Genomic DNA, 18,291 nt, shown 5'->3' with positions numbered 1-18,291 from the left:
AGGTGGAGAAAGTGCTGAAATGTGTGTCTATCCATTGAGGGAGGCAGGGGAAGGAGACAGGCTGGGCTGAGTGGTCTCTCTGCAGAAGAGGGACCACACCCTAAAACCCTTAGTCCCACCTCGAGCCTGTGGCTGATTGGATGACGTGTTCCTAGTCGTGTGGGTGGGGCGAGCAATAAAAGGGCTGGGGAGAGGGCCACAGCTATCATTCTGAGACAGGTCTCCTGAGACAAGCATCGCTCTGCAACGTGAGGCTCCACATGGGAGACCCTATGAAAGCTCTTTCTGGAGACATGAGGGCTGTTTTGTCCTACTGCCAAGAAGAGTTTCAGTTCAATGTCTTTCCCAAACTCAAATCTTGCTGGTCAAATATAGGTGGTGCTGAAGTCCACAGGGGACCCACTCTACCTCAGAAGTCATCACCATCATCGCAGACACTCTGCAACCTGCCTAACGGTTGGGCTCCCATGTCAATAGGTCTGCCCCCCCGCAAAGAAACCTGTGAGTTGGAGGAGACCTTCTGTGGTTGGGGCTGGACTGCAGAACCTGGGGAACACGTGCTATGCGAATGCGGCGCTGCAGTGTCTGACGTACACACCACCCCTCGCCAGCTACATGCTGTCCCAGGAGCACTCCCGAAGCTGTGGGAGGCAGCCATTCTGCGTGCTGTGTGCTCTGCAGGCTCACGTGACCCGGGCCTTCTGCCGCCCTGGAGATGTGATCCGACCCCGCCAGAACTGCTGGCTGCCTTCCACACACACACACACAAGTAGGAAGATACCCATGAGTGTCTGATATTCACTCTGGATCCAACGCAGCAAGCGCGTTTGCGTGAGGACAAGACTTCAAGAGCCTCTCTGTATGAGGACCTCACCCTCATCTGGCAAATCTTTGGAGGGCACTGGTCCAGTGTCTCCACTGCCCTGGTGTTTCCAGCACTTTGGACCCTGACCTGGATGGCAGGGCAGCTCACAGTGTGAGCCAAGCTTTGCTCCAGTTGGTGAAGCCTGAAGAGTTGGATGGTGAAAATGCCTATCATTGTAGTACTTGCCTAGACAAGGTATCTGCTTCCAAGACGTTAACTTTGTACACTTGCCCCAAGGACCTAATGCTGGTATTGAAATAATTCTCAGGTTCCACAGGCAGCAAACTGGCTAAGCAAGTGCAATATCCTGAGCGCCTTGACCTGCGACAGTGCGTGTCTGAGCAGAAGGCGGGATTGATAATTTACCTGCTCTATGCCGCGCAGGTGCATCCGGGGAGGAAATGTCACAGCGGACATCACTTCTGTTACATCAAAGCTGGGAATGGCCAGTGGTACAAAATGGATGACACCAGTGATGTGACTTCTGCCCTGAGCCAACATGCCTATGTCTTCTTTGACACCCAGACGAGTGAATTGGAAAGAGACCATGGGAGTGAACCAGCCAGTGGGGAGACCACATCACTCCAGGCTGACCATGCAGACGTGGCTGTGGCCCAAGGGGGGGTGAGGGGGGGCTCACACGGACCCCAGCATCAAAGTTCCAGACTTGGAGGACCACGTGGAAGAGACACCAGTGCAACCAATCACGTTAGACCAGTGGAGAGTCTTCCAAGAACGCCACCATCCCAAGTCTGAATTCAACCTCAGGAAAACAGAATTTGTTCTTCCCGCCCATGCAGTCCTAATTCACCAGTCCAAATACAGAGAGGAGATGGAAAAGGATCATCCTGAACAAAACATCTACCGGCTCAACAACTTAGCCAGGGACATCCCACCTCAGAGGGCAACAAACATCGGCAAAGTCCCTTGTCTCACAGGCAGAGCCAGAGCTACCAAGAGGAAGAACAAGAAGGGACAGAGGTCTTGGGAAGCAGTCCAGGGATCTGAGTGCAGGCTTTAATGCACACACCTGCACACATACACACTCAGCCACAAACATTCACTCACGGCCCCTTGTAGGACATTATGTGTGATCTGGACATGTGGAGGGCCCATCTATCTAGCTGTGTTCATGACATATGGCATTCAACTTGACCTGGAGAATACTGAGCTATAAGGCTGGCTGTGTACGATGATGTTCTTGGAGAGTTTTAGGTTTGTTACTGGATATTTGGAGGATTTCTCTCCTCCGTCAGCACCAAGGAGCACTGGGGGGCTATCGGAGCCTGAAAGGGCCAGAGGAGGTGGCCAGTCGGGCATGAAGGGTGGAAACAAGGCTGAGCACCTGGAGTCTCTGTGAAAATGCCTGATACTCACGGTCCTATCATCCCATCCCTTACTCTCTGTTTATTTCTAAAGTACGTTTGCCCAAAGATATTCACGTGTGGACGCTAGGTAAAGATGTGTTTGGAAATATCCAAACATGCACCAACAGAAGAAGGAGTTTGAAACAAACTCAGTGCTTCCACACAGAGAAATGACAAACGACCAAGAAACTGGATGAACTACAGCTCCAACTGAAGGCAGACAGACTTTTCAGGAAGTTTTTGTGTCAAAGGGGAGGAACAGAAGTAAACAGCAATTGGTTAATTGTGCAAAGTTTTTACTTGCATAAATAATATGTATTCTGTAAAGTCTACACATGTCAACGTGAACATTGGCTGATTGCTTGGAAATGGTAAACAGCAAATAAATGCTTATTTTTCAGGAGATAAGTGGGTGAAGCCTTATTGGCTCGTGTTGATTAAATGAGGCTCCCTTAACAATCACCCTCCCATGAGCCTGCAGAGAAGATGGTGGAAAGGAACCTTCTCCCACCTGTAATCGCTCAGCCACCAAGCAGCTGTATCTTGTCCTGCTGAGTTTGCTACCACCCCCCATCTGACAATCTCCTACACATGGGAGGAGGCACGAGGATTTCCGGTCGGTTCCATTACAATCTCAGTCCTCAGTTGAACACCTCAGAAAAACAGTCCCAAATGGACACCTAGGCAGCGATGTGGTATTTAAGGTCAGGGTATGGATGGATGTTCTAAGTCATGATTCTATTTCTTGGGAGAGAGAATGACTAAATACGTTGTTGAATGGGAAATTAGTGCATGATCCTTAAATTCCTCCTATGTGAGTGGGACCACGTAGGAGCAATCTGGTCATTTGACAAGGGCATTGAAAGGTAAACACTTGCTTTTTTCAGTCCGTGTTAAACATAGAGATGTCACATTTATTAGAAACTAATGTCAGCAGTTGAACTTTGTACAGGAAATCATATTTAATTCTAGATTCTCAAATATCATAGCTGACAGAGGTAAAAAGATACCCTTTTTTCTTTTTTATATTTTAAAATTTTAAGTCCAAGTTAGTTAAGAATTAGTGTAGTCCTGGTTTCGGGAGTAGAATTTAGTGATTCACTGGTTACATGTAACACCTAGTGCTAATCCCCACAAATGCCCTCCAGAAAGCTCATCATCCACTTACCCCATCCCCACACCCATTTCCCCTCTAGCAACCCTCAGTTTGTTCTCTATAGTTAAGAGTCTCCAGGGGCGCCTGGGTGGCTCAATCAGTTAAGCGTCTGACTTTGACTCAGGTCATGATCTTGGGGTTCATGAGTTCGAGCCCCGCATAGGGCTCTGTGCTGGCAGCTCAGAGCCTGGAGCCTGCTCAGATTCTGTGTCTCCCCTCCTCTGCTCACGCTCTCTCTCTCTCTCTCTCTCAAAAATAAACATTAAAAATTAAAAAGAAAACACAAAAAGAGTCTCCGATGGCTTGCCTCCCTCTCTGATTTTATCTTACTTTTTCTTTCCTTTCCCCTATGTTCTTCTGTTTTGTTTTTTATTTCACATATGAGTGATGCCACTTCACTCTTTAATTAAAAGAGTTCAACTGGGCTAAATAGATGTTAGAGCCTGAATGACTTTAACCAATGAAATCCATTTTTACTTTTCATTTGATTCTTAATTAGGCAGAATCTTAGGTAAAATGCAAATAGTAGTGTATGTGCACCACAGCCATAAAGGGAAAAGCCTCAGAAAAATAACCACTCTAGGTCAACCTGTGATTTTGGTATCCAACCTTCTCTTCCTGGATTGACATCTGCATCACACACACACACACACACACACACACACACACACACACACACACACACACTTTGAGCTGGATCTCATGATAGCATCCATAAGCATCCTTTGAGCTCCCAGGACGACTATGGCCAGCTCCTCCTGGCTGACCTTCTGCCATGTGTTCCACCCACACCCGAGGAAGTCCACACACCTGGCTTTGCAACTCACAGGGGAGGTCACAAGACAGAGTGTTGCACGGTGCTCTCTGACCAGAAGGGGGCGTCACTGGCCAGCACAGGCATTACATAGGCTTCCAGGAGGACCTGACATTGGGCAGTTGCTCAGCCTGGCAGGTCTGAGTCTCCATGCCTTGCACTGCAGCCTGGGCATTCTCTGGGGCATAAAGGGTACCATGAACATTTACAGAAGGTCCAGTGGGCCCAGGATTTCCTCCTCGTAACTCCTAATTTTGGCCATGCTGGACCCTGGACTTTGAGCTAACGTAGAGAACACTGAGCTGCTGAGTGCTCTGGGGAACGGAACCCCAGAGTCTGATTTGTGTGGAGTCATGAAGGAGCAGTGACAGCATCCAGCTCAGTTTCACTGTGGGGACTGAAAGCCTCAAGTATTAGCTTGTTTACTGGAAGTTAAGATCCTTGTGGGTTCAGAGTGGGGCCCTGAGAAGAAAACATTAAGTAAAAACAGTTCAGACCCTCAGTTGGGAAGCTTCCAATTGAGTAGAGGAGAACCTAGGTTTTTGGAAGTAAATTTGTACTTGAAAATGGCTTCCTCTTGTGTCAAATGGGAAATTCAGATGTTGTTTTTAATTTTCTTTCCCATTTATTTTTGAGAGACAGAGAGAGACAGAGCACGAACAGGGGAGGGGCAGAGGAGAGACACGCAGAATCCGAAGCAGGCTCCAGGCTCTGAGCTGCCTGCACACAGCCCTACACGGGGCTCAAACTCACAAACCTCGAGATCATGACCTGAGTCGAAGTCGGACGCTTAACTGACCGAGCCACTCAGGCACCCCAGAAATTCATATTTTTGAGAGACAAGCATACTTCCTTTTCCACATGCAACTCTGTGTGCCACAGAGGGTGTTGCCATAGCATCGATTCTGGTGTCCGTCGGGGTTAGGACTTTGTGTGACTTTGCTTCCGGAGTACATTGTGACAGGCTTCATGGAAGTCTCCCCAATGAGTCGATCAAGACCACCTCACTTGCCTTGCCTGAGGGTGCCCTCCTGGGGTTGGGTCCTCGGGAGAGTGTGCAGGACAGGCAGGAAGGAGAGGTCACACAGGGTGAGGACTCTGTTTGACCTGGTGGTTATGACTCCCCCTCACGCCTCCTGGGAGAAGAAGGCACATGAAGGAGTCCCGTGTCTGTGTGAATGACTCTCCTTTTTCATTAGACTCAGGAAATCCAGAAATCCGTATCCGAGGGAAGGCTGACGTGAACCTCCAAGGAGGTGGGGCAGATGGCGGGTGGTCACTGTGGACCAATTCTCCGAAAGTTCTTTGTGTGATCCCATTTCTCCATTCATAACTAAATGATGGTGCCACTCAGGAATCTGGTGCTTGGCAAGTGCTTGGATCTCAGCATAAGAAACCTCAGGGAAGGACAACATCTCCTACAACACACATGCTTCTCTTCACCTGCGTCTGGGGATGAGCTCCTCTCCAGTTGATTCTGCTGAGATCCCCTCCCCGGGGGAGAAGACGGGAAAACCCTGAAAACGCTTGTCCAACTCTGACACAGTGCCCAGTGCTTTCCTGCCCCTAGCACTTGTCACTCTCCCTCCAGCCCAAGGGTCTGTGAAAATGCCCCACCTTTTGTTTGGGGTTTCCTCAACAGTGAGACCAAGCCCACATTTGTGTTCACCCGATCCGTGATCTGTACAACATCCCAGGTGATGAGGAATAGAACGGGGTGGGGGGTGGGGGAGTCAGAACTTCTGCGGCTAAGGCTCTTGCTTGTGCCACCACAATAAGTCATTATAGGCTTAACTCTTTCATTTTTGACTTGATGCTTTGTCTGCTACTCTGACACCTGGCAACTCAGATGTCTCTCCCCAAGGTCAGCTCAGCTCCTGCCAGGAGAAACACATGAACTGTCCTGGGCCGTGGGGATGAAGAGACGGTGAAATGAGTTCCATGATGGGACTGTGAAAAGGGATGAAGCATCACGTGGGCTGGCAGAGGGTGCAGGCACAGGGAACGCAGACTTTTGAGACTGTCAAGAACTGCTGGCAGAGGGATTAGAAAAACACGACGACAGACATGGGTCACCGGCACACGGGTTGTAAATACACAGAGGAGGACATGGCGTGGCGATCCTGGAGAACAGATGTGGGCTGCGGGCACATGGGGTGGAGGCCCCGGAGGGCACACACGGCCGACAGCACAGGATTTGAGGAGACAAGAGGGAAGACATAGGACTCAACTAAATCAGTGCTCAGGCGTCCATTTAGAGACTGACATGGACACGGCTGAATACAGGCAAGACTCAGATCCGTCATGTTGGTTTCCTTCTGAGGAAGTAAGAAAAAAAAAAATACAAACGCTGGAATAATACAGAAGGAAGAAAATAATAAAGAGGATAAAATAATGACACAGAAAGAGACAATATAAAAATAAACAAGGGGGAAGTTGGTATGGTTAATAATAATACTCATAAACCGGTAGCAAACGTGCTAAGGAACAGAAATGGAGAGTAAACCAGACTACTGATACGAGGTAGTCCAGATATTCTCTACAGAGCCTACAGACATGGACAAGACCAGGACACATTCTGCCCATAACCAGCCCACTTCTCTGCAGGGTCCCTCTCATGGAGCACCGCTTCTTCCCAGGCCACAAGCCCAGGATCCCCACGTAAATGCGCAGTGAAAGGGCACACCCTGGCCAAGTTCCCCCATATCATGTTAAAATCTATCTACAACATGATTCTTTGATATACATACATATATACTCTGATGGATTCCCACAGTCAAGCTAATTAACACATAGACCACCAGTTGGAAATCCGAGTAGAACTTTTGACTTCCCCAGAACTGAGCCACTAATAGCCTAGTGTTGCCTGGAAGCCTTCCCGATAACATAATCGGTCAGTGATCACGTATCTGTAGGGTATGTGTGTTACACACTGTATTTTTACAACGAAGTAAGCTAGAGAAAAGAAATTGATATTGAGAAAATATAAGGAAAATACATTTATAACGTTTTACTGTATTGAAAAAAAGCCACAGGTAAGTGGTCCCATGCAATTCAAACCTGTGTTGTTCAAGGGTCGACTGTGTGTGTGTACACACATACGTACACACATACATAGGTACATACACGTTTGTGTGTACGTGTGGGGTCTTCTCCCACAGCATCCAAACAGGCCTGTGCTTGTCTACGCAACCAAGAAGACATCTACCCTGGGCCCTATTCTCACAAGTCAGCTGCCGGGAAAGAAACCTGGTATGAGACCCATGCGCCCTACAGGGTCTCCCATCAAAAAACCTGAACTGAGCTTCACCTCACTTCAGGGACAAAAAAATAAGACAGGAAGTGGCTGTCACCGATGCCCTTCTGCCAGCATCCAAGCACTTTGGCCAGGATCTTGCCCTCATCATCATGCTGACACACAACAGGCCTCAAGTTTGCTCCCGTGACGTTCCCCTGGCTGCCTCTAAACCACATAGCCTGAGCCAGTCCTAACCCAACAGACACAAATCAAGTGTCATAATATGCCCTCAACACTGAACTCACATCCTGCTGCATGTATACGGGGCCAGGACTCTTAAGCTCAGCCTCGAGGCATCCGGCAAGAGATCTGACCAGATGCCCGTCCAGACGCGCCTAAAGCCCCCAAATAAACTAAGACACATCCCATGCCAGATCACCCAGGAGAGCACTCAGAGACCTGATCTGGAGGCTGTCCAGACTCTCCAGTTTCTGTCCACTACAAACGGACTTGGACCAAAAGCAACACCCCACTTGACCAGGAAGACACCAGCCCAGGTCCTGACCACTGACCTCTGGCCTCCAGGCAACAAGGCCTCCCCTTGAATGCTGTCTATACCTGTACCGTGCCTCCTCCTCATTCACCACCCAGCCATGTTCTTGGCCGTCCCTCAGCATGGTCTTCACTGGTTAAGACAATGGTTGATGGAGCTCCAGATTCAATGGCGGCTCTCATTCCATCCTCCTGGGAAGCAGGAGCCCTCAGTTTCTTGTTTGCAGACACTGTCCCTCTGTCCCCTCGAGGGTCCTCTGTGAAGACCTCTGGTCTCCTCTCTGAGAAGGACTGGGAGCGAGTGACTTGAGGGGACTGTGAGCGAGTTGACAGGAGGAAGATATACGAACAGCTGTTTCTGGTTGTTCAGTGCTTCCTCAGCTGCGGTATGTGTGCAAATGGCGGAATACTGCAGATAATGCTTGGGGGACACACACACAGACACTGCATGTTTAGTCACGTAAACTTAAATTGTATGTATGTAAACGGAACTTATTAAACTGGCATATAAATTATTTTTAAATTAATGAATTTTATTAAAAATGAGTCAAGGGGCGCCTGGGTGGCGCAGTCGGTTAAGCGTCCGACTTCAGCCAGGTCACGATCTCGCGGTCCGTGGGTTCGAGCCCCGCATCGGGCTCTGGGCTGATGGCTCGGAGCCTGGAGCCTGTTTCCGATTCTGTGTCTCCCTCTCTCTCTGCCCCTCCCCCGTTCAAGCTCTGTCTCTCTCTGTCCCAAAAATTTAAAAAAAAAAAAAAAAAAAAGAGTCAAGTTGTGTGAGTAGGTTTTAAAGTGTAATGTAAAGAGAATACTATGAAATTCACCTGCATGTGGTCTGCAAATGATTAAATTTTGATACAATCTGGGAAAAGGACCCATCTATATGGTGTGCGTCTTTTCAGCAGTGTCCTCTCCAGAGACAAGAGTTTTTGACTCTGCTGAAGTGTTTCAGTGGAAACCATGGTGGGGAATACTCCACTGTCTGGTACAGTTTGATTATTAACCACCATTGAAACTGTGTCTTTTAAAAGTTATTTCACTATCAATAAAATTCTTACAAATATGATACACTGTACAAGTATTTTAACTTTGAAGCATTGGAGATCATTTTGTAAATCATTTTCATTCATCAAAGTTTATTTATCTGAGAATAAAAAGGAGCTTGGTAGGACCTGTGTCTTATTAAAAACACTAAACCTTAGGCACAATTCAGCCCCAATGCATCAAGATACGCATATAAACAATATCCCTAAGTGGATCTTACGTATATTAAATTGTGAAAAGCACTGTGTGCAAACCGACTGGCAGTTTTTCTCTGTTGGGTTTTAAAACTTTTTGTTCCCTAGCCACTGCCCTAAAGATACCAATCATTTCTTGTTGGTTTGTTTGTTGGTTTGTTTTGAGGCCTGGGCCTTGAGGTTTGAAGTCTCCACATGATGGTTACGGGCAGCAAAATGTGAGAGCCACTGGAGTTGGTGGTGAAAATACTGCAGCACACGCATGCTGTCTATATTTTCTAACTTTGGAAAATCCCTAACGAGCATCAAGAAAAGTTGTATGGCTCTGGATGACAAGGATTTCCTTCTGAAGAGCAAGTAACTTCTCCTTCCTCCCTGTCTAGCACTTACCTCAAAGGTGCTTTGGTCTTTGGACGGGAATTTTGTCCATCACGTGCAGGCTGCCTCCTGTAGAGCAAGAAAACGTCCGTGAAAAACACGGGCAAAGGAAAGAAACCCAAGGCTGGACCAGCCCCAAATCCACTGTAACCCATGCAATGGTCCAGTCCCCGCGTTGCTTGGGTCACGGGCTGTTTATTTTTCGTGCCAGACCGTGCTCTCGTCGTCTAAATCCTGCCTCATTACTGTTTCGCAGCTTTTCGCAAAAGCAAAGTAGCATGGCTCTTCATTTCGGGCAATAATGAAAGGGCCTGGAAAAGCACAGGAAATTCCTCTCCCTTCTGGAATCTTTTAACGACCACTGGAGTTAAAGCATTTTAGGGTCTGGTTGGCTCAGTCGGTTAAGCGTCTGACTTCAGCTCAGGTCATGATCTCACGACTCATAGGTTCGAGCCCCGCATCCGGCTCTGTGCTGACAGCTCAGAGCCTGGAGCCTGCTTTGGATTCTGCGTCTCCCTCTCTCTCTCTGCCCCTCCCCCACTCACACTCTGCCTCTCTCTTTTTCAAAAATAAATAAACATTAAAAAAAAAAACTTGAAGGGGCGCCTGGGTGGCTCAGTCGGTTAAGCGTCCGGCTTCGGCTCAGGTCATGATCTCACGGTTGTGACTTCCAGCCGGGTGTCGGACTCTGTGCTGACAGCTCGGAGCCTGGAGCCTGCTTCCGATTCCGTGTCTCCCTCTCTCTCTGCCCTTCCCCCACTCATGCTCTGTCTCTCTCTGCCTCAGAAATGAATAAACATTGAAAAAAGTTTAAAAACAAAAAACAAAAAAACCTTGAAATGCTCATGTAAAAGAATAGACATCCATAACAACTATGCCTGGAACTACTGAAAAGCTAATGTTTCCTTAGTTAACAACAGAGTGACTTATTTCCTGAAAAATACATACTTTAAACGTCTCCATACGAGACACACAATATTCAGAAATAGAGAAAAAAATCATAAATATCTCATATATTTCAAATTATAATAATGGGAGCAAAGATGTGAAAAGATTAAAATACTTTAGAACGGTTCAAGCAAATTGTGGAATGCCATCATCATTCCTCATTTAGAATTCATAAGTCATCTGGACAAGTTCGTTTTCAATACATTTTTTCTTTTTTTTAAGTGTATTTTTAGCTATGTGTGTGCACACACAAGTGGGGCAGGGGGAGAGGGAGAAGGAGAGGAGGATGGGGAGAGGGAGAGAGGGAGAGAGCGGGGGAGAGAGAAGGAGAGAGAGAGAGAGAGAGAGAGAGAGAGAGAGAGAGAATCTCAACCAGACTCCGCACTATCAGCACAGAGCTCCATGAGGGTATCGAACCCACAAACGGAGAGATCATGATTATCAGCTGAAATCAAGAGGCTGAAGCTTAACCAACTGAGCCACCCAAGCACCCCATCACCTGTACAAATTCTAAACAGGATAAAGCAAATGTAAAGAAGAAAGGAGTTCCAGGCCATGTAGGAGCCCCGGGCAGTGCCTCTGCCTCCTGCGTGCACATGGAGTCTGGTTCCACAGTCTCTCAGCCTGGGCTGCCGGGAGGGTTGTTGGGGGGGGGGGGGGGGGGGGGGGAGGGGCGGGTGTGCTCACAAGCTGGCTTCCCCCCCCCCCACCCCCGCTCTACCTGCTCCATCCCCTCGCCCACTGGCTGCAGCCACCAATGTCCCCCTGTTCTACCCCTGGTGCCCCCGTGGCCCAGGCCACAACCGACAGCCCTTTACGCTCTTCCTGCTGGATGCCGCTGTCCACCGGGGTCCCGAGCCACCAAGAACCCCTGCTTCTCCTGCTCCACGTCCCCAGCCACCCGGGTCCCCGGCCCCCACAGCCCCCCTTCTCTCATCCGCTCGACGCCCCCGCCCTCCAGGGTCCCACGCCACCACAGCCCCCCTTCTCTCATCCGCTCGACGCCCCCGCCCTCCAGGGTCCCCGGCTACCAAACCCAGCTGCTCTCAACCCACTCGCAGCAAACACTTAGAAAAAGCAGTTTGTGACATAAGCCCTTTCCAAGCGGTTGAGAAAGAAACATCTCAGCCCGTATCACGTGTCCTCCCAACTGCATGCTTTGACTTGAAAGTAGCTGAAGTACTTAACTTGCAGAACAGAAGCGGCCCGGCACACCTGCGTGGACGCCCCGAGACTCCCCGCGCGGGACGGGACGGGACGGACCGGAAACGCCGCGCCCGGAGCGGAAGCAAGTGCCGAGAGCGCACACACTGGCCCCGCCCCCCCAGCTCACCAAGCCCCGCGACCCCGCGACCCCGCGACCCCGCGACCCCGCGACCCCGCGACCCCGCGACCCCGCGACCCCGCGACCCCGCGACCCCGCGACCCCGCGACCCGGAGGCGCTCTCTGGCAAGACCGCACCTGCTCGCGAGTGTGAGCTTGTAGCCTCTGGCTGAGCTCCGCGCTTGGCGGCCCCATCCCGCCTGAGTCCTGGGCTGGGAGAGGCGAGGGTCCCGGATGCCTTGCCGCTGCTTATGCCTGCTAGGGTGTGTTTACGTTCCGGCCGGGAACGCTCCCCTCGGGGGACTGTCTTGATTGTGTCCCTATGAACGCGGGGGTGGGAGCGGGACTGAGGGGAGCGGGCGGGGGAGGGGGTATAGAGGGGTGACCGTCCCTGTGAGTGTGGTGGCGCGCGCTGGAAAGGGAGGAGGGATGGGGGAGGGGGTGAGGAGGGGTGATGGGCCCCTGTGAACCTGAGGGCGGGGAACCCGGCGGGGGCGGGAGTGACGAGGGGTGACGGGTCCCTGTGAATGCGGGTGTCGGTGGGTGGGGGAGACCCGGTGGGAGAAGGGGTGAAGAGGGGGGACAGGTCCCTGTGCACATAGGTGTGGGCGCGCGCGGGGTCTGGGCCGGGGCCGGGGCGAAGAGGTGTGAAGGGTCACCGGTGTCAACGCGGTGGTGTGCACGGGGAAGGGAGGATGGACGGCGTGGGGGTAATGAGGGGCGGCAGCCTGCAGAGCATGCTGGTCCCCTGGTCTTGACAGCACACTTGGATAGCAAGGGACAGGTGAAGTGAGCAAGAAGCAGTGGGTCCAGTGAGAACAGAAGGAAAGGGCGTTAGTGTAGTCACGGAGTGGGGAGACTAGGAGAAGGGGAGACGGAAGGAAAGGAAGATAGGTACCAACATCTTGACGGTTTTTCACCTTCCACATTGACTGTGTCATACTCAGGTGTGAGGCGTCAACAGTTACCTGCTCTTTATGGTGAAAATATTCTTTGGAACTTAATTTTACACCGTTTCAATGTGCATGCGTTAAGGATAGTGGCTTTTATATTTTTAGCTGTATTTATTTTTGTGTGAGAGAGAGCGCTTTCGTGCACAAGGGACAGGCAGAGAGCGAGGGAGAGAGAGAATCTCAAGCAGGTTCCAGGCTCAGTGCAGAGCCCGAACTGAGGCTTCATCCCACGATGGCGAGGTTGTGACCTGAGCTGAAATCAAGAGTTGGAAGCATAACTGACGCGGCCAGCCAGGTGCCCCTAGTTTTTATTTTTGTATAAACAGTCAAAATTCTGTTTAACCAGCTTGTATAATAAATTTCCTTCACGTGGCCTTTTTAAAAATATATATATTGATTTAAATTCAAGTTCATTAACATACATTGTAGCCTTGGCTTCAGGAGTAGAATCCATTGATTACTCTCTTACATATAACACCCAGTCCTCATCCCAACAATTGTCCTCCTTAATGCCCATCCATGTATCCCATCCCTCCTCCCACCTCCCCTCCAGCAGACTTCAGTTTGTTCTCTTAATTTAGGAGTTTCTTATGGTTGCCTCCCTCTCTGTTTTTCTTATTTTTCCTTTCTTCTTCTATGTTCACCTGTTTTGTTTCTTAAATTCCACATGTGAGTGGAGTCATATAATATTTGTCTTTCTTTGACTTATTTCCCTTTGCATAATACATTCTAACTCCATCCACATTGTTGCAAATGGCAAGATTCTTTTTGATGGCTGAGCAGTATTCCATTGTATGTATCTACCACATCTTCTTTATCCGTTTGTCAGTTGATGGACATTATGCCTCTTTCCATACTTTGGCTATTGCTGTTAGGACTGCTATAAACTTTGGGGTGCATGTGCCCCTTCAAATCAGCATTTTTGTATCCTTTGGATAAGTACCGAGTAGTGGAATTGGTGGGTCATAAGGTAGTTCTATATTAATTTTGTGCGGAACCTCCATATCGTTCTCCAGAGTGGCTGCACCAGTTTGCATTCCTACCAAAGGTGCAAAAGTGTTCCCCTTTCTCCACATTCTAACCAACTTTTGTGGTTTCTTGAACTGTTAATGTAGCCATTCTGATACGTGTGAGGTGGTATCACTGTGGTTTTGATTCGTATTTTCCTGATAATGAGTGATATTGAGCATCTTTTCATGTGTCTGTTGGCCAGCTGTATGTCTTCTTTGGAGAAATGTCTATTCATGTCTTCTGCCCATTTTTAACTGGATTATTTGTTTTGGAGGTGTTGTGTTTGATATGTTCTAAATTTTTTTTAAGTTTTTATTTATTTTTGAGATAGAGAGAGACAGAGCATGAACGGGGGAGGGTCAGAGAGAGAGGGAGACACAGAATCAGAAACAGGCTCCAGGCTCTGAGCCATCAGCCCAGAGCCCGACGCGGGGCTCGAACTCACGGACCGCAAGATTGTGACCTGGCTGAAGTCGGACGCTTAACCGACTGGGCCACCCAGGCGCCCCGATATGTTCTTTATAGATTTGGGTACTAACTCATTTGCAAATATCTTCTCCCATTGCGTTGGTTGCCTTCTAGTTTTGCTGATTGTTTCCTTTGCTGTGCAGAAGATTTTGATCTTGTTGAGGTCCCTATAGTTCATTTTTGCTTTTGTTTCCCTTGTCTCCAGAGACATGTCTAGGAAAGAAATTGCTGGGGCTGAGGTCAAAGAGGTTGCTGCCTGTTTTCTCCTCTAGAATTTTGATGTTTTCCTGTCTCACAGTTAGGTCTGTCATCCATTTTGAATTTGTTTTTGTGTATGGTGTAAGAAAGTGGTCCAGTTTCATTCTTCTGCATGTTGCTGTCCAGTCTTCCCAACACCATTTGCTGAAGAAATTGTCTTTTTTTATTCTTTCCTGCTTTATTGATGATAGTTGACCATATAGCTGTAGGTCCATTTGTGGGTTCTCTATTCTGTTCCATTGATCCATGTCTGTTTTTGCACCAGTTTCATTCAGTCTTGATGACTACAGCTTTGTAACATAGCTTGAAGTCCAGAATTGTGGTACCTCCAGCTTTGGTTTTCTTTTTCCACATTACTTTGGCTATTTGGGGTCTTTCCTGGTTGCATACAAATTTTAGGATTGTTTGTTCTTGTGCCACAACTGTGCTCCATCTTTTTCTTTGGTGTATGGCTGGGTTCAAAACCCAGTCTTAAAGTACCTGGCACTTGCGTGGATCCACTCCCCTCCTCCACCTTAGAGCCTCTCCATGATGCTTGATGAAAGGCCTTTGGCTGGCACCTGCAGGGTCTTTTTTCCTTACGGAGGCAAAAAACCCTCTTCACAAAATACTCCAGGAAGGGGACCATTTTCTCCTAGTGTACACCTGGATATCTCTACACCATGCTATATGCTCTGGGGCCAGCTCCCTTCTCTGCAGGAGTGCACAGCACAGCTATGCTCTGGAGAATGTTGCTCACTTCCAAAACCTTCGAATTTGAGCTCCAAGCACAGTTTGGAAAAAAAAAAAAAAAAAAACCTGGGATGCTCAGCACTTTTTGCTCCCCATTCCATGGTGCAGAGAGGTTTCCTTCTTGTGCTAACTTGATACTGCATTTTTTAGCCCCTCTCTCTTTCTGTCCCTTTTGTCTCTCCTTACAGAGTGTTCCCTCCCTCTGTGACACCGCAGGTTTTCTCTCCCCCTATTCCCATCTATGCACTTCACACGTGCCATGCCATCTCCCTCAACTATGGAGATAAGCCAGACTGCAAATGTATTTACTGGGTGGTCCAAGTGATCAGACCTCAACAGAACTGTGTTTGAGGGATGAGGAAAACCCAGGGTCTCCCTACTTCTCCACCAGCTTAACTCCTTCCCCCCTTTATGTGATCTCTTAAATTTGTGGGCTGTGAATTAAAGTTTTCAACTAAGTATATGCTCCCTTTGTCCTTTCTCAGCAAATGTAAAGGATGGTCTCAATTATACCTATGTTTTGTTCTATCAAAGCCCATCTGTTCAAGAATACCTCTTGTAGATCTATTTACTTTGGTGGCTATCCTTTATGATTTCCAATGCTAAGAATTAGTTTTTAACTTCATATGTTCTGATGCTTTAATATGTTGTTTTAGAAAAAAGAAATACTTGACATCATTATGATTAAAACCATGAAAGAGAAGCTGCTTTTGCTGAGGAGTAAGAGTAAGGAGTAATCTTTGGAAGTAGGGGTGAGAAGAGAGAGCCTGTCCCCGTGGCATTCAGGTCACATTATTCCTGTTAGGGTAGTGCTGGTTGCATTCTGCTGGCTTCTACTGACCTTCTTGCATGTCCCAACACCTGTGAACAATGTTCCAAGGCAGTTGGGTAGGAGAGGACCAAGACTTTTTAAGCACAGAATGCAAGTGTCTGTCCCAAGGAGAGGGGCATCTGGCAATGTGAACTGGGCTTGGGCAAGGAAAAGAAAAGTGCTGAAAGGGATTGAAGAGCCTGGAATGGGTGGGACACTTGGAAGCCCTGAAATGGAGAAATTAAAATCTCTGCCCATCCTCACCTGGAGATCCTAAGCTCAGCATGTATTAGAAGTGTCTTTAGTGTCTGATTTCATGTGAAAGTCAGTTCCTGTTATGTACCTACTGTTGCCAAGTGACATGTGGATTTAACTAGGGTAGGAAGCCTTTCTGAACAAATGAACATAAACAACTAACTTTAGTTCTCCATGTTGAAGATTATTGTCCACATAGGAGTTCCTGTGGAGGATGTCCCAGTGTTTCAGTGGAAAGCAGAGGACTGCACATCCGATGGTGAATTCCTCCGTTATGTGTGTGCTTGAGGCACAAGAAGGGGCATATTGATTCCAAGACCTTAAAGGCATAGTCTCAACACTCAGTAATGAGTTAAGAGTGATCTTGCCTGAGAAGGAAGCTCAGACAAGAAGGAAGATGAGCAGGAGTCAAGAATGCCTCTTTCTGGGGCACCTGGGTGGCTCAGTCGGTTAAGCGGCCGACTTAGGCTCAGGTCATGATCTCACGGTCCGTGAGTTCGAGCCCCGTGTCGGGCTCTGTGCTGACAGCTCAGAGCCTGGAGCCTGTTTCAGATTCTGTGTCTCCCTCTCTCTGACCCTCCCCCGTTCATGCTCTGTCTCTCTCTGTCTCAAAAGTAAATAAATGTTAAAAAAAAAAAAAAGAAAGCCTCTTTCTTAGGAAAAAAATATATTCTCTGCTGATATGTTCTCTCCCTCCTGAAATGCTTTTTTAGGACCTACTAATCTTCAATTCTCAGGTATCCTACCTAACAACATTTGCTTTCAATCATTCATGGTGTTTTCTGAGCCCTCTTCCATCTCCAGATAGATTCCATCTCACTATGAACCATTGACATCAAACTTTGGAAAGTATCTCCATTTGAGGGTGAATCAGTGGAAGGGCTTTAGGATGTATCTATGAATAAGGATTAAAAAAACTGCACAGATAAGTTGTTTATTAATGTGCAGGAATTGCTGGAGAATCCTAAAAAAATAAGATTGATAATGGAAAACCTGAGCTCCTTGACTTTATAATGCATTCCGACGTTAGCAAAGTGAGTCAGTGTGGGTGTAGCCTCAAAATAGTAATTATTTGGAATGAATTGGGAGAATGTAGAAACTGACTATGAAAGTCAAGGTTGCATTTAATCCACATGATGGGATGGGTTTTATTCCACAATTTCTTTTTAAAAATGGAAACAACTTAAATGTCTTAGAGTAGGTGTTTTTAAAAAATAGCTCACAACACCTGCATTCCAAAGAGACATTCGTGGATTTGTAAAGGATCTTCTAGTTGTTGCCTCTGAGCATGATGACTTCTCTGAAGATGTGTGCATGCTTCTATGCTTTGGGCAAGCTGGTTTGAAGTACGGTGCATTCATGTTTTGATAGATTCTGGCAAGACCGCCCCTGCTTAGAGTTGCAGTGATGTTCTTAACAACCACAATGTGGGCTTTTTACTCGACTGTAAACAGGACTCAATATTACATTCTTTATTTTTATGTATATAAGGAAAAATATGGGTCTTATTTATATCTCACTGATTACTAAATAAATGTTGCTAATACAGCTGTGTTTCATAGACATGTCCCTGTCAATTGGTTTTCCTCCTTGGCTCATTTTTCATGTAATTTTACATATTTCATATTCTGTAGTTTTATCACGCACACAGTCATTTACACAAACATGTGCACTTTGATCTATTTTAGTTATAATTTTTATACATTGAAATATAAATCTTCATGTTATCACCTTTATCTTCCCCTGTTCTGTTATTATAAAAACATTCTGTTGATTTTAGTCTGAGTATTATATCATTTAATATACTAACACGTTATATTTTCTTGATGAACTCATCTCTGTGTCGACACATAATAGTCTTGTTTCTTGTTACAGCTTTTGAGTTAAAGTCCGTTTTATCTGATAAAAGTATAGCTACTTCTG

The 18,291-nt window shown here is 47.5% G+C and overlaps 1 long non-coding RNA gene and 1 pseudogene across 1 annotated transcript; one reads left to right on the top strand and one right to left on the bottom strand.

Annotated features, from left to right (window-relative positions):
• The first annotated feature begins 293 nt into the window (after positions 1-293).
• Positions 294-2,124, top strand: LOC125163764 (ubiquitin carboxyl-terminal hydrolase 17-like protein 6; annotated as a pseudogene).
• Positions 2,125-4,932: 2,808 nt separating this feature from the next.
• Positions 4,933-12,174, bottom strand: LOC125163251 (uncharacterized). Its single transcript, XR_007151359.1, has 3 exons — positions 12,019-12,174; positions 9,621-9,677; positions 4,933-8,413 (listed from the first exon to the last, which is right to left on the bottom strand). It is a non-coding gene; the product is annotated as an uncharacterized LOC125163251 (long non-coding RNA).
• Positions 12,175-18,291: the final 6,117 nt, after the last annotated feature.

Source organism: Prionailurus viverrinus, chromosome B1, assembly GCF_022837055.1.
Source record: "Prionailurus viverrinus isolate Anna chromosome B1, UM_Priviv_1.0, whole genome shotgun sequence".
NCBI lineage: Eukaryota > Metazoa > Chordata > Mammalia > Carnivora > Felidae > Prionailurus > Prionailurus viverrinus.
The sequence above is the reverse complement of the archived record's forward strand: the minus strand, read 5'-3'. Positions and strand labels throughout refer to the sequence as shown.